Genomic DNA, 15246 nt, shown 5'->3' with positions numbered 1-15246 from the left:
CTGATTATGATCTCAGGGTCATGACTTCATATTTGAACAATGGCCTGAGCTTTGATTATCTGTATCTGACTTTTAAAACATATGCAACAGTTCCCTAATTTGCAAACGATTCTTAAAATGACCCTTCGAGGTACAATACCTCATTACAGAAAGGCTTGATTTATTCTGCTGCTGTCAAAGAATGTTAATGGTTATCTTTTACTTATTAATGAAAATACAAAAAAAAACCCCTGAAAACGTGCCCTTTCCCTATGCCCTTACATTACAACAGAGTGAAATGAGGTTGAAAATTGAAACAACGAATAAAGTTGCAGCAACTAAGTTTAAAGTTGTCTGTTTAATATAACTCTGCCCCTGCAGGTGTCCTAGCTATGGCCTGAAAGAGAACAGAGCACAGTACAAAGTCATCTGTGATCACATAATAAAATGGGCCATAAAATGTTTACTATCTAGCAGTATTGTTAATGTTTGCCCTAAAAAATTGAAGAAAACATGTAACTGTGTATGGAAGAAAGACATATTTCCCAATTATTTTAAGGTGAAGGTCAGTGTAATTGTGGCAACTCTGTCACTGGTGGAGTTTGAACAGTGTGCACAGCAGCACTGACCTTCTCTGCTGCTGAGAAGAGCAAGGAAATTTCGATGCTAAACATGATGGCTGGTTTTCCAGAAGATGATAAAAATCACAAAGCTTTGCCAATTTGGCCACAACAAAGATCTTTCTGACCTTCTGTCATTCTCTGGGGGAAAAAGGGAACCAAAGCACTACAAATAGAGAAGATCTCCTTTTGCACCTCTTCCAGAACTGTTCATCTTCTGCAGTGCAACACAGGCACCCTTGTTGGCCAGAAATAGTCAGTTTTTGATAAAAATTTGAAAGGACTCTTTTAAATGCTTTTACTTACTATTTAGAAAAAGAAATGTAGGAAGGTGCCATTGCAGTAAAATGCCTTTAAAAAATGGGGCAGGGATGGGGAAAGTGGAGGGAAAATGCAATGGAGACACAACTTCATGGAACCCAACAATAAAAGCCCTCTACCTGCATAGTCTGTCCTTTAAAGAAGAGCTACGGTTGATGCTGGAAAGCCTTTATGATCACTAATCTCAATTTCAGCTGGAAATAAAGCCAGATGAACTTTTCTAATGAAAAACCATTAATTTTTTTTGTGTTTGTGTTTTCAACAACTATTGCTGCATAGACTTAAGATCTGAGGACCTGGGAGTGCTGGTGGACAACAAGTTAAACATGAGCCAGCAGTGTGCCCTTGTGGCCAAGAAGGCCAATGGTCTCCTGGGGTGCATTAGGCAGAGTGTTGCCAGCAGGTGGAGGGAGGTGATCCTGCCCCTCTCCTCAGCCCTGGGGAGGCCTCACCTGGAGTCCTGTGTCCAGTTCTGGGCTCCCCAGGACAAGAGAGACATGGCACTCCTGGAGAGAGTCCAGCGGAGGGCTACCAAGATGATGAGGGGACTGGAGCAGCTCTCCTATGAAGAAAGACTGCAAGAGCTGGGCCTAGTTCAGCCTGGAGAAGAGAAGATTGAGAGGCGATCTCATCATGTGTACAAGTATCTGAAGGGGGAGTGTCAAGAGGATGAGGCCAGCCTCTTCTCCGTGGTGCCCAGCAACAGGACAAGAGGCAACGGGCACAAACTGAACCACAGAAAGTTCCGTCTGAACCTGAGAAAAAACTTCTTCACTGTGAGGGTGACAGAGCATTGGAAGAGGTTGCCCAGAGAGGTAGTGGAGTCTCCTTCGCTGGAGAGATTCAAAAGCCGTCTGGATGTGATCCTGGGCAATATGCTCTAGGTGACCCTGCTTGAGCAGGGAGGTTGGACTAGATGATCTCCAGAGGTCCCTTCCAACCTAGACCATTCTGTGATTCTGTGAAAGAATTATTTCAAAAGCAGGATAAACTAAATGTAAAATAAAATGCACTCAGAAGTACAATGTGCTTATTTTAAAAAGTGCTCAGTAAAAACATTATCTTCTAAGTACTATTTTTCTGTCATGAATTCAATCAAACCTCAGTGCTGTGCTAAATCCTTTAATTCAAGAAGTCATAGAAATTTCCTTCTGATTCCAATTTCTTTTTTTCTCATCAGAGTAAAAGTTCCATTTTGAAAATACAATTCTAATTAGAGAGTGATGATAAAATTCCCAGCATTTTAATCTGAAATACACTATTAGAAGATTGCATAAGGTAACCATGCCGCTCTATATGAATTAGGACACCACAGAGTGTTCTGAACTGAGAATGTACAGTAACTTAAATGTAACTGAACGTATATGGGCTTTCCTTTGAAGTATCCAGTCGATTACTGCAGCAACCTGCAGAGAAAGACAGCATTTGAAAATGAAAACCTCATCTGACTGAAAGGGAAGAATCTTTACTCTGATTGGCGAGTTAGCATTTTAACTAGTTTGATTTCCTTTTCAACCCTTACAACAAGTCTTTACAACAAGGCTAAAAGCAATCCATAGGTATAGAATTATTTTTGGAATTGGCATTTACATTGACATGCTAATTATTTGCTTACAGGTACAGTACTAATCTTCCATTTCTGACTCTGAGGTTAATCTAAAATGAACACAAGTGAAAAGGTAATGTTATTCTCTCCGTCAAATTGCAGATGACAGAAGAGGACAGATCTCCCAGCATCCCTCTGCCTCTCCTTACCCCTCAACACACACACACAGGCTACTGTCCAAGACTGTTTGCTCACTGAAGGAAACTAACTCAAGATAAAAGCTGGAATTCAGACAGTGGGTGAACTCTTGCAGTGTTGAACATCCTAGGGTTTAGTCAGTTCATAACAGAAGAAAAAAGCTTTCCTGATTACTGAAAACTGTGGTTAGAGGAAAGAACTCCGTTGTTTTTTATTTTTTTGAACTAGTATCTCCAATCTATTGTCACTGAAGTCTTCTAACATGCAATTACTACTGTACTTGAACTGAGAGAGCTAAGTATTTCCTGACCTAGAAAATGTGTCATTCTCTGTAGGATGTATTTCTGCTAACCATTATCCATTTACCTGCTGCTACTCAGGTTGACTACAGCAAGAATAACTATTTTACTCTTTATTTCTGCACATGGAATTCCTGTAATTAAGACGCTCAGCAGAGCTGAGGGGCTCTGTAATGTGGTTGAATGAAGCTGGAATATTATCAATTACATAATTTACAGCTCACAGAAAGTAAGCACCTTATATCCAGAATCACAGCCACAAAGTCTGAAAAAATTGAAGAAACACTTTTAGAACGTGGGTCCTTACCTTCCTTCAATGCATCCAGTTTTAAGAACATAAGGGTTCTTTCATGGGGATGAAGACGTTTAGCACACTTTCCTTATGGTTGATGGGTTTTGTTTGTTTGTTTGTTTTCTGGAGGCTTTTTGTGATTTAAGAAGCTGTTATTTTATTTTTGTGTAATTGTTTCTAAGTCATTTTGCCAGTTGGAAGGACATATTCTGGAATGATTCCCAAAAGATTCCAAATCTATGCTCAGAGTTAAACAAGCAAAAACAGTCATGTGTAAGGAAGAGGTGAATTTTGCACAGATTTACTCTACATACAGACTTCATTAAGAGACTTCAAATAATGGCCTTCAAAGCTGTACTAGCATTCTTCAGAGAAAGAACAGCAGGCTCAGCACGGGAGCTTTCTTGCAAAAAAGTAAAGAGTTCCAGAGTAATCTCAGTGACACTCGGGCAAATTTAGAAGACTATTCCTTTTTCAGCTTGCTATTTAGGAGCCTGCTGCTTCTATATCCCCAAATTTACAACTAAAATATTTATAGTCTACTGAGGGCAGATATTTTTAATTGTTGTGTATGCAATCCTAATCCTTTATGCTTGTGCCATTAAGAATGTGATGACAATAGAATTTCTTCTCGTGTTATTGACTTAAACTGTTAATAAAATTTGCACTGACAACAGCTCCTTCTGAAGAACTACTTGCAGAAAAATATCTCTTTCTACCTTTGGGCTACCAATAGCTCCTTTTCAGAATTTCAGGACAGTACGCACACTGTACTGCATGCCTCTTTACTTTAGTGCTTTCTTCAACCATATCAAATTTTATTACTTCAAGGTTCTATTGACCTAGAGTTGTTTTATTCCTTGCTTTGCAGCTGGTGAACTTTCAAAGTATATCTGAGGACTACCAAGAAACCTTTTTTAATAGTCAATGCCAAGTGCATCAATCTTCTTCTTAGTCACATTCATCAAATCCCAAGTACAACACAGTAGAGATAACAGCACTGCTTTTCAACACACTTGCAGGCAGCCTAGGGCTTCAAAAATAGCTACTAGAGCAATGCAGAGATTAACTTTTAAACATAAAGAGAGTATTTCAAAACAGCACAGAGAAATCTGTATTCCCAAGACAGGTGAGCATGCCTCCACCAGCACTCCTATAGCACTGTGACGTGAGACTGTTTCCCTCCCATTACCAAGCAGAGACTGGTTCTGGTTTTCTCATTCACATGTCTGTGTGACCTGTTCTTGTTTGGTCACTCAAGGGCTTTTTTATGGATTTGAGATAGGGCTCTTGCAGGGAACCGGCGAGACTCTTCATCATTATCACTTGAATGGTATGCTTTTAAACATCCAGTACTTCCAAGCCTGGAATCTAACTTGCATTGACAGTCCCTGGCTAGCAGAAAATTATTCTGTCCATAAGAGTAACATGTGGCAGAAAGCAGACTCCTGCATGATCAAGATTATATCTATACCAAGTAGGCAAAGATCTTCTAATCTAACTGATTTAATTCATAGTGAGGCAGTAAAAATGCTTGGAATAGAGCTCAGAAATTTGTTATTAAAGAACGAGATGTGAAGTCTGTGTCAAAAACATCTATATGATTTCTACTGATATGGACATATTTTACTAGGAATAATAGCTGTATAAAAAAACAGATTATTTACAAAAATTCAAAGTGTTAAACTGCTAAGGCCTAGAAAAAAATTTATATATTTATTAAAAATTTTTGTATCAGCAGGCAGCTATTATGTAATGGATTTCTAATGTTCTGGTTTGTGCCAGACAGGAACTGAAATCCCTTTAGTCATGTAAATTCTTGCAACATCACAATAAACAAACCCACTCTATTCACTTTTGGACAGTACAATCATTATCTTGATAAAGTCTCCTTTTACCTTTTATTACTACTGTAGTTCAAGTGTTGCCCTTGTACCGACAGTAATTGTATACAAAGTTATTCCTTTTTTCTGCTCATATATTTTCTGATTAATGAAATGCAGCACAGCATGTTACCATAATGAATTCTCATTGTAAAATTCTGTTCCAAAGACAGGACTGCAATGCTGAAAATGCACAAATAAAAGATTTCATAATGCATAGTATCCTGTATATTAGGGTTGTGAGCAAGGCTTGAAGAAAAGTCAAGCAAGGACTGATTCCATTATTTTAAGGAAGATGTACAATCTGGAACATTGCATTGTTTGTGACAGGAAATGGACACATCTTGGCATTGATACCAAAAGGAGACAACAGATCTTGTAGGTTTATGTCAGGTGCATTTATCTTCTGTAAAATGCATGAAGTGGTTTCAGAGTAGCTGTAAAAAAAGTCTTTTTATTATTTCCACACAAAATGAAAACCTTCCTTAATTTGTGAACCACAGCTTCACTTTTTTTTACCAAATTATTTGTCTAAAAGTATTCTTCAGCTCTCACAAGCAATATAGTTTTCAAAATCAAGGATATTAAGGTAAATTTTAGCACTTCCAAAAAATAAGCCTAGTATTTTTAAATGTAAACACTACTTTATACTGGAGGGAGGCCATGGAGTAAAGTGGAGTTGCTTCACCGAATGAACTAAACATCTCTCCAAATGAAATTTTTGCTCTGAATCAGTTTTAAACATTCTTGCATTATACTGAAGTGTGGATCTACTGTTACTGCTCTGAACTACATTTCTGAACATTATCTAGAAAATAAAGCTTGATATTCACAAAGTTAAAGAGAACTCTTACATGTTAAGTAATGCTTACTTAAAGTCCAGTTGTAATTCAAAATATGTAGACCTTTTCCATTACAAAAGAGCTCAAGATAACCCCCCAAAAGACTGGAATGGATTATTTTTCTTTCTTCTGGAAGCTTTAAATATCAGCAGCCCTTGAAGCTCTGGTATGACTAAAGATTTCTGTAAGTGAATTAGACAACTGCTATTGCATCAAATTCAATGAAATTACTCAAGAAATATAGAGATATAAACAAAAATGGAATTAGGCTCAATATAGAAAAAAGAGAAAGAAAGAGTAGTTAGTTCTAGATATGCACTGCACAGCTATGAGGTTTTGAAACAAAAGCAGAGTGCAATCCCAGTATTGTTCTATTCAGGATGCCTATTCATTGAAGAAAAAGGGGAGAACAGTTCATTAATCAGAGACTCAAGACACAGAAAGAGAGGAAGCAGGCTTTCATTTTCTGGTCCAAGTAACATTTGCTTAACAGTAAAGAAACTATATGAAATACAGAGAAAGAAAATTCCCTCCCATCACTTGCCAGGACTGAAGGAGAAAAATAATTTTAAATCAAGCCTCTGGCATGTAATAACACCTGAACTATTAGACTAGAGGACGTTGCTATCAACATATATTTCTAATTCAGATCTGCTTATTATTATTTTCTTGATTCTTATTTTGAATGTTCCAAGCATAAATATTTAATTTCAGCTCATGCGGAACATTTCACCTTACATAGCAGTGGGATCATTTCTCTTTAGAAAAGAAACAGATTTATGTACATAAATGGTGACACTCTGAAATAATATCTTATTTTTTATTTTTATTTCTGAAGTTACAATTTTCTTTCTTTTTTTTTTTTTTATCCTGAAACAAAAATAGACATTGCACTCTCAGCCTCTTACAGTATCTTACGTTAGCACTTAATACTTGCTCAATTAGTAAGGACAGACATATTCCTGAGACTCTTACAAACTATCGGGGTTTTTGTTGCTGTTGTTAGTACTCTAATACCACATCAAAATTATAGAGAAAATTTTCTCAATATCAGTTTATGCAAATCAACACATTATGTAGTCCACATTCACAACAAGAACATTAGGAAAACAAGTTGAATGGGTGGTTCACCCATAAATCTTTTCAAAAGCAGAAAGACAAAAAGATAGAATGAAAGGCAATTTCGTTCACTGTAACGCCCCAAAACCGTTTAAATATTGATCAAATCACAACTCTAAAGTGTGCCTTTCAGCTAATTGATTGAAAATATCTCATTACCCCCAGATCATCATAAGACATATTAGTCTATTCTCATTGACAGAGATAGATGTTCTCCTATTGAAATGTCATTGACAAAAAATACACATAACTTACTAGAATCAATGGTAACTTCAGATTTAACTATACCTGCAACCAAAGGAAGCTCAGTGAGTTTAAAATGGTTATTTTGGCTAAAAGGTCATTACATTAGCTTTTATATTAGCTATTTATGCTAACACTTTTGTTAATTCTGTTTTAAAATATCACAGTATTTTCGAAGTAGTTATCCTGCATAAGAAACTAACCTAGCATACATAATGGTGAAAGAGCAGCATTTGCCTTCTGCAGATGCATCACGTAGATGCTTTCGAAGTTTTACTCATTGTCATTCCTGTCACTCCTTTAGCTATCACTAAGTCAAATATATCCTAATTCCACAAATGTTTAAGTATATATTTACATCTTCATTAAACACAGTGAAATTAATCATGAAAAATACGTTTAAGCTTTTGCAAAATCATGGCTTTAGCTACCAGACTGTTGATTTCTAGTACTTTCCTAGTTTCTCCTGGTTTGCCATTCTTATTCTTAAGACAGAGGAGGCCTGTGTAACACAACACGAAGTTCTGAGGAGCAGCACCAGCATCTCCTTGAAACACAACATTACCCACACGTTTCTAAGAATCCCTATTGTTCGATGCCTAACAATATATATGCAAAACCACTGAGTCCGGACTTTTCCTCACAATAGAAATTTTTCTACTGTTTCTGGAAGGTGGAAGAGAGTTGGTAAAAATGAAAGCCTTTTTTAGTATTTACAAATGGCTTCCATTGTTAGAAGGTGCCTGAAACAAAATGCTGCTACTTTTCTTTTTACAGTCCCCACCCACATCTTGTAGCAGGGTTTCACTCACAGCACAGCTGCTGCACCTTTTTCCTCTCCCTGCTAAAGAAATACAATACATTAAAATGCACAGCCATGGGGTTCGGCTTGTTAAATAAATGCTGAAGAGCAGAATATTCACTCTGCCGTCTTAGGTGCTGGAAGGCTGCTGATTTTCTTTTTCAAAAGGGCCAATTTTCCACCTTGAACTTGTGGAGGCCCTTCTGTCAAGAGGGGGTAATTCTTCAGCTCAGCACTACATTTAAAAGCATGAATTTGGAGAAGCTTTTGTATAGCTTCTGGTTCAATTCTTTTTAATATACAACAACAAAAAAAAGCTTTTGAAAATCTTTTTTCACCATGTGTAAAAGGGCTAGTTTCAGTAGCAGAAAAATTCAGAGAGGAATGTTCTCTCCTATAACTAGAACAACTTCAAAGATGAAATTCAGGAGTGGAACAATGTCTATAAGGAAAGCGAGTAACATTAAGTCTAGACGCTTGTACAAAGCTGAGGAAGATATTAAGGGAGATATTTTTCTTCGCAGAACCAGCATTGTCTTCCACGGGAACAAAAATAATCATTAAAGCAAGCTAGTTTCCCCTAGACATTCTGAAACTCTAGATAACTAAATTTTCCAAATATTTAACATGATTACCTTTCGAACATTACTATTAAGAAACAAGCTTAAGAACAGGCATCAAAATCTTTCATTTTAAAAGCTGTGCACCAATAAGGATTGCCAAGCACAGCCAGACACATCTGAAGGAGTACTTTTAGCCCCCCTACTAATAAAATCTCCAATAAACACATAAAACATATACACAGAGAAGAGATCCTTAAATAATAAATGCATTCACATTCAAATTTAAATATTAAGGTTCACCTTAACTCTTCTTCCACTCAGACTGATGGAAATATAAGAAGGATAGCTCAGAAACTCACCGATATTCTAGATCTTGGCAACATTTTCCTTTCTTTCTGAGAGTGAGTATGCTTGTTAATGCATCCAAAGCAACATATAACACTTATTTTAAAGTACAGGAATATTTAATAGAATGCAATGCTGAACCACTAAGGTGAACCACTAAGTAAGGGTATTTCTTCAACAAGGGGTATTAAAAGGTCATTTTAGGCATTGAAAATTATATAACAATATAAAATTACAGTTAATTAAAATAGAACATTTACCTTGTAAGATCCAGGTTCCATGGATACAAGCAGGAAAGATAGAGTTCACTGCCAAGTTTTCCAGCTCTATTGCTTGCTTACTAGGAAACAAGAAGAGGAAAACCCATTTAGAATACTCAGTTGTATTAAGGTCTTTGAAATGGTGATGGTTTTAGTGAAATTCCTTAGTATGGCTTAGGATCATATTTAGCTCTCTCCTACAGAAAGAAAAAGAGCAAAAAGGTTTGTCAGAGCTATAAACATCCCTACTGATGTAAAGAGGCAAGTGAAAATTCCAAATACCAAATAATAATGTGTACTCGCTGGTACTCTTGAGGAGGCAGAGAACTATGTTGCCTACAGCAGCTTAGAAAACAGTTTACTAAGGCTCGAAAGCTGAAACTGACAAAGTATTAAACATAAGACAGAGACAAAAAGAAAAAAAAAAGTCATTTCAACAGGAGGTTTAGCTTGTTCTCTCCACTTGCAATGGCATTCGGCATTTCCACAGCCAAGTGTGTTCTATCCCTGTCTCCTACTCCACAGCAAGCAATGAGCATTTCAGAACTGTCACCCCCGTCTTGCCATATGGAATTAAAATCAGAACTTTCCACTTATTTTACTGAAACACAGGACAAAAATGTGCTGAAGAGGTATGGCAGAGAGAGAAAGGAAATTTCTGACTAGTAGGTTTCTCTGGACCAGAGTAACCCCTGCTAGAGCAAAAGATTACACAATAATCAAGAATTACACTGATACCAAATTCAAGTTAATTTCCTTGTGTTATTTCAAAATTAATCTAAAAAATATGGCACAGACTCTTTCGATCAACATATCTCCCATAGTCTTTCAGAAAGATAATCCCAGATAATAAAATTCTTTCTTTGGCTGTTATACAGAAATAACTTTTCCAAGAACTTTCAGACTGCCTGGAAAAGAAGAGTCTACACCTCCCCATAAAACAGGCTATGGTCTGACAGAAACTGTTTTGAAAATTCACAGCAGCATATGAAAAAGAAAGAAACAAATATTGCTTCAAATATATTTGTAGTAAAAATTTAAACAAAATATTTTTTAGGGTATTATATAAAAATAGTATTGCAATTTTGTGAAAGACCAGACAAATTTCATGGTCAAATGGTTTTATGCAACTCTCATTCAGCTAACCTGCTATGCATTTACCAAAACACTGTTATAAATATATAAGTTAATTCAAACATTTTGTATCATATGCTTGATCATAGATAAGACAAACTGAGCAACAGCTGAACTGTAGTTCTGAGCTGTTCTGCAGAATGCACATAGTGGGATGAATGTTCCTCTTGTAAGAAGGGTGATCATAAAGATGATGTTTAGACATAAAGTACTGATATTTAATAATCGAAAGTAGTTAGAAGAGTATTCCGGTTTTCAATACCTTTCCTGAATCTGGTCTATTTGACAACTTCAATTTTGATAATTATCTATCATTAAAAAAAAAAAAAAAAGAATTTCCAAGTAATACTGTTCTTACTGTTGGAAGGGGTTTTAATGCTAAACTTCAGATAAGCAATTGTCACAAATTATATGTGACTGTTTATCAAGTACCACATAATCTTTCTCACTTAAAATACAGACATATCATTGCATTCTTGGCAAATATATATTGTCCTGAAACATTGTCCTAAACTGTTTTCATACTGTCACCTAGAGAAAACACCATCAGAAAACACCCTGGAGCATCTGTGAAGGGAATGAAGCTGGTTTACCGTTTCAGTATTCACTTCCAGATATTTTAGTCTTTGCTGTTTCACGTAGGTGCAGTAATATAGGTAAAACAGATCATGACAAAAAGTTTTATGCATGCCTCTGTACAACTGTACTTTCACATATTCGTCCATCTCAGAAACTAACATAGAAGTCATTACTAAATCACATTTAGTTATAGACAGATAACTAGTTATTGTGTTTTTCAACAGTAGATCTCCATTTTGCAACGATGACAATTATCATCATCCCAATTACACAGAAGTCAATCTGAAGCATCAGGAAATGATGCAAGCTGCAAAAGGGCACTTGGAAGCCAGTAAACAGCTGCAAGCACCCAGGGCAGCACTCTCTTCACCAGATAATGCTGTTGCTACCTTGAGAGAAGAATTCAGCTCATTTAGGAAACAGATGAGATTCGAATCAACAAATGCTGACTTCTTGTTTACAGTCAGCTTGCTACACAAACACATTTGTCAAATTATGTGAAAATAAACCTTAGTACAGAATTACCTTTTTTTTGTTGTTTTTTAAATGCACTACCACAATGGAACCTAGCTGAAAATATTCTCCTCTAGTTCCCTAGAAACAATTATTTTGAAGGAGTGGAATGATTCAGCACATAGACTAGTCCATCTCTTGGGCATCTGAGGCCCCTTTATGCAATTTGCTTGGTACTTTGTAGTTCTGAATGATACACTTCCCCTCTCCTGCTCCCTCTCCTCCATCCCCTCAAAAAACAAAAGAACTCAGTAGCTCATGTGAGGAATTCTGAATCCTGTGAATTTAAAAGGTGTGGGTAGAAAGTTTGCCACTGAATTTTTTTAACAATTGTTATGGAATAAAAGCTTAACTTTTCCAACATTTTGTTGAAACTTGAACATATTCTCTTCCAACACTCAGAAAATTAAACTCCTGTTCTTGCCTAAATCTGGTTGTACTGCTGCTACCTTTGTATCATCTACCAGAGAGAGCCACTGAGTAAAATAATTTCAAAGTCAAATCCTTTTATTAACAAAGAGGTCAAATTATTATCTGAAGAAATGGAAATATCCAGAGATACAAGAAAGCAGGAAAAGAAACACGAGAAAATAGTATTGTCTTGTGCGAATGAGAAAGCAGAATAAAAAAGATGCTCTATTAACAGATAGAGCTTATTTCTACACAGTTTATTTAAATTTTAGCTTATGTTCTTTATTCCTTCTCTCTAAGTAGACAAAAAATATCTTTTCTAGCTCAAATCATAAGAAGTATTAAAACATACAGACACTATAAAATACATTTTTTCTATGTTTTCTCTCTCTCTTAATAATTTTATTTATATTAGCACAGTGCAGATAATTTTATCTCCAAGAATTTCAGAGTAGAAGCAATAAGAAGGACTATGTTTCTCTACATGCTCCTGCCAACTCTTGTTAAGAAAGCCAGACAGAGGTGTCTACTTCTGCATGCTGCCATGGGGTTTACACCATTATTATAAGTCAAAAGAGCAACAGTTTATTGGCAGCGTTTCGTAGCAAAGAGAATGTCAGGATGCATTTGCTTTTATACTGAGCAGGACATCCTTGCTAGAGGATGGGCAATTTCTTTGCTGCAGTTTCTTACCTCACTGTTCTTTATTTGTTTCAATGAAAAGGTATTTCCCTCCAAAAGAAACAGTGCTACTGCAAAAATGTTAATCTCTCCACAATACTTTCCCACAGGGATCAGAAGTTCTTTCCCATGCTGGAAGAGTGTCTTGGGAAAGATTTCTGCACTATACTGAATTCCTAAATGTATTATGTAGCATTAAGCTAAATGAAGAACACTCTGCTTTAGCTGCCGTGTAGTTCAAGGTTACAGGTTTAAAGCTAACTTATTTGGCGATTTCTACTGAGAAGGGAGGAGCTTTATTTGGAACTGACTTATGGTAATAAAGGCTTCGTCAGGTTTCCATTTCTTGGGAACTGCAACTGTTTTTGAATTCTGGATTCTTTTCAGATTGAATGCTGCACAAAATCAGAAATAAAAAAAAATACAGATAAGCAAACCCACCATGCCTCTAAAAGTTTGTTTCATTTCTTTCTTGCTGAAAAAATAAGGAAGAGTTTTAAACATTTTAGCCAGTCTCCTTCACCTTTGTCTGCACACATAGCAGATTTAAAATACAGATGGGACTGAGCAAGGGAGAATTTGACTCTGAACTCTGCTTTAGATTCCCTCCCACCTTCAAAGGATATTTGAACAATCACACTTTCCCCCTCCCAAAATATAGTAGTACAATGGAATATCAACTTCAAAGTCATCTCCACGGCAGAGACTCAAAAAATAAACTCCCTATTGGTGATAACGTCTCTAATTCATTACTTCATTATTTCTGAGGGCAAAACCAAGGTGGTAGAAGGGGGGTTGTTACGAGAAATTCCAAAGGGTGTTCCACAAAGTCCATTGCAAAAGGCCAAAAGTTTTCCGGGACACGAGAAGAGGTTCGTGTATAGATAAGTGGCTGCCTCAAAGGTAAGAAGCAGAGGAATTAATCAACTTTGCCAGTAGCAGGGTGTCACTATTGGCAGTCTCACAACAATCTGCCCCTGGCCCTGAGCTGCTTAGCACACTGAGTTGCTCTTTAGCTGGCATGGAGCTGACACTGAAGAACTGCAGAAACTTAGTTGTTGCAATAGCAGATGAAATCCAGCGTTGCTAGATGTAAAGTTATGCATATGTAGAAAAAAGTCTAGCATTATATTAAAAAATGGTGGATTCTGATCTGATTATTACCTCTCAGAAGTAAGATCTGGGAGTCCTGGGAAGCAGTTCTGTGACGATATCAGCTTTGTAGTAAAGAAAGCAGACCTGAACGTTAAAAATTGCTGTGAATGGAAAAGAGAAAAAAATGGAAAACACTAAGACATATGAGAGGGGAGGGAAAAACAATGTTCTGTAAAATCATGAGTGGCGTAAGTAGGGGCCAATATAAGAATAAGAATAATAATATAAGAATTAGTGGGATTTACAAGAGACTCAGCAGAAGAAAAGTCCAAAACAAACAAAAAGATGTTTCATTCACAGATAATGTGGAGAAACCATAGAACTTTTTGCCCCAAATTCATCAAAATTTATGGAGGAAAATCGTAGGGCGGAAACACCCTTTGGTAACCCAGAATACTTTACCTAAACTCGTTTATTCCAACTGGATAAGTGTAAACTCAATCATGCTGTAGCTTTAAGGAAGAGGAACAGCTGCGAGTGTCATAGCATTGAAACAGTCTCCAAACACACAACACAGGAACAGCCTGTGGAGCCTTGGGAGATGTCAGTCAGATTTTTTGACCTGCATGCCAGACATATGTGAAATGATTGAAGAGAGTTTTGTCATAAAGCACACAAGAAACACGAGTGGCATGAAAGTAAGTTATGTGGCCAATATATCCTAAAATATAGCAAACATTTAAGGTCACAGAGCTAAAACTGAGATGCAGTAACAGCGAAAAAGCTGACTACTTGTCAGCTTAATAGTCAGACCATATATATCTCAGATTTTAAAGAAAATTTCAAAATTCTATTAATAATGATGAGTCTCATCCAGACCTATACCTGAACACCATAATTCACCATAATAATTATACCTGATGTATAATTTATGGAATGATTTAAGCTTAAAAATCATGCAATTTTTTGACCATACAATTTTGTAAGTGGTAACTGGTCTTTTCCCCCTCAGATTAAATCATTACTTTTTTTAAAGATGTTGCAAGATGCATTGAGGAGAGTGGTAGTTTGTTTCATAAGTCTGACATAGTTCAAACCACAAAATGTTTCTTGTCAAACTTTAAAGAATTGAACAAATAAAACTTTTTCATGTAAGCCTAATGCTTTTTTTAGCAGATTAGTTAGAATGCTTGCAATATATAAGCTCAAAGCCTGTTTTCTAAAAATCTAATTCTGATATAAAGCTAATACAGAGCTAATATAAAAGTAGATCTTGCAGGACAGAGATAGCACATTTTCCCTGGAAGCGTATCTTACATGCTTGGTATTTAGGATCTTGGTATTCAAAATTCTGAGTTGAACAACATTCTGTAAGCATTGACTTTCAGAGTCAGCTTCAGGACTATATGGTAACGCTTCCAAAACTCTTCCACTCCTGGTAGAGTTGCTACACTGTGGACCACTGTAACTGACATGCATCTTGTCCTCACTTCATTCCACTATCCCCAGCTAAGGAGAATT

At 36.4% G+C, this 15246-nt stretch overlaps 1 protein-coding gene across 6 annotated transcripts in view; it reads right to left on the bottom strand.

The window, feature by feature from the left end:
- The window catches only part of LINGO2 (leucine rich repeat and Ig domain containing 2), a 489457-nt gene that overhangs the window by 297189 nt on the left and 177022 nt on the right, over nucleotides 1-15246 (bottom strand). For 5 of the 6 annotated variants that reach the window (XR_011137928.1, XM_068928449.1, XM_068928454.1 and 2 more), the window contains exon 2: nucleotides 9313-9392. The gene's annotated coding sequence lies outside the window, so the exon portion shown is untranslated. Of the gene's footprint in view, nucleotides 1-9312; nucleotides 9393-13794; nucleotides 13887-14187; nucleotides 14275-15246 lie in introns of those variants that run through there. The other variant, XM_009680036.2, reaches the window with a different exon arrangement.

The sequence above is a fragment of the Struthio camelus genome, chromosome Z (assembly GCF_040807025.1).
Source record: "Struthio camelus isolate bStrCam1 chromosome Z, bStrCam1.hap1, whole genome shotgun sequence".
Taxonomy (NCBI): domain Eukaryota; kingdom Metazoa; phylum Chordata; class Aves; order Struthioniformes; family Struthionidae; genus Struthio; species Struthio camelus.
The sequence above is the reverse complement of the archived record's forward strand: the minus strand, read 5'-3'. Positions and strand labels throughout refer to the sequence as shown.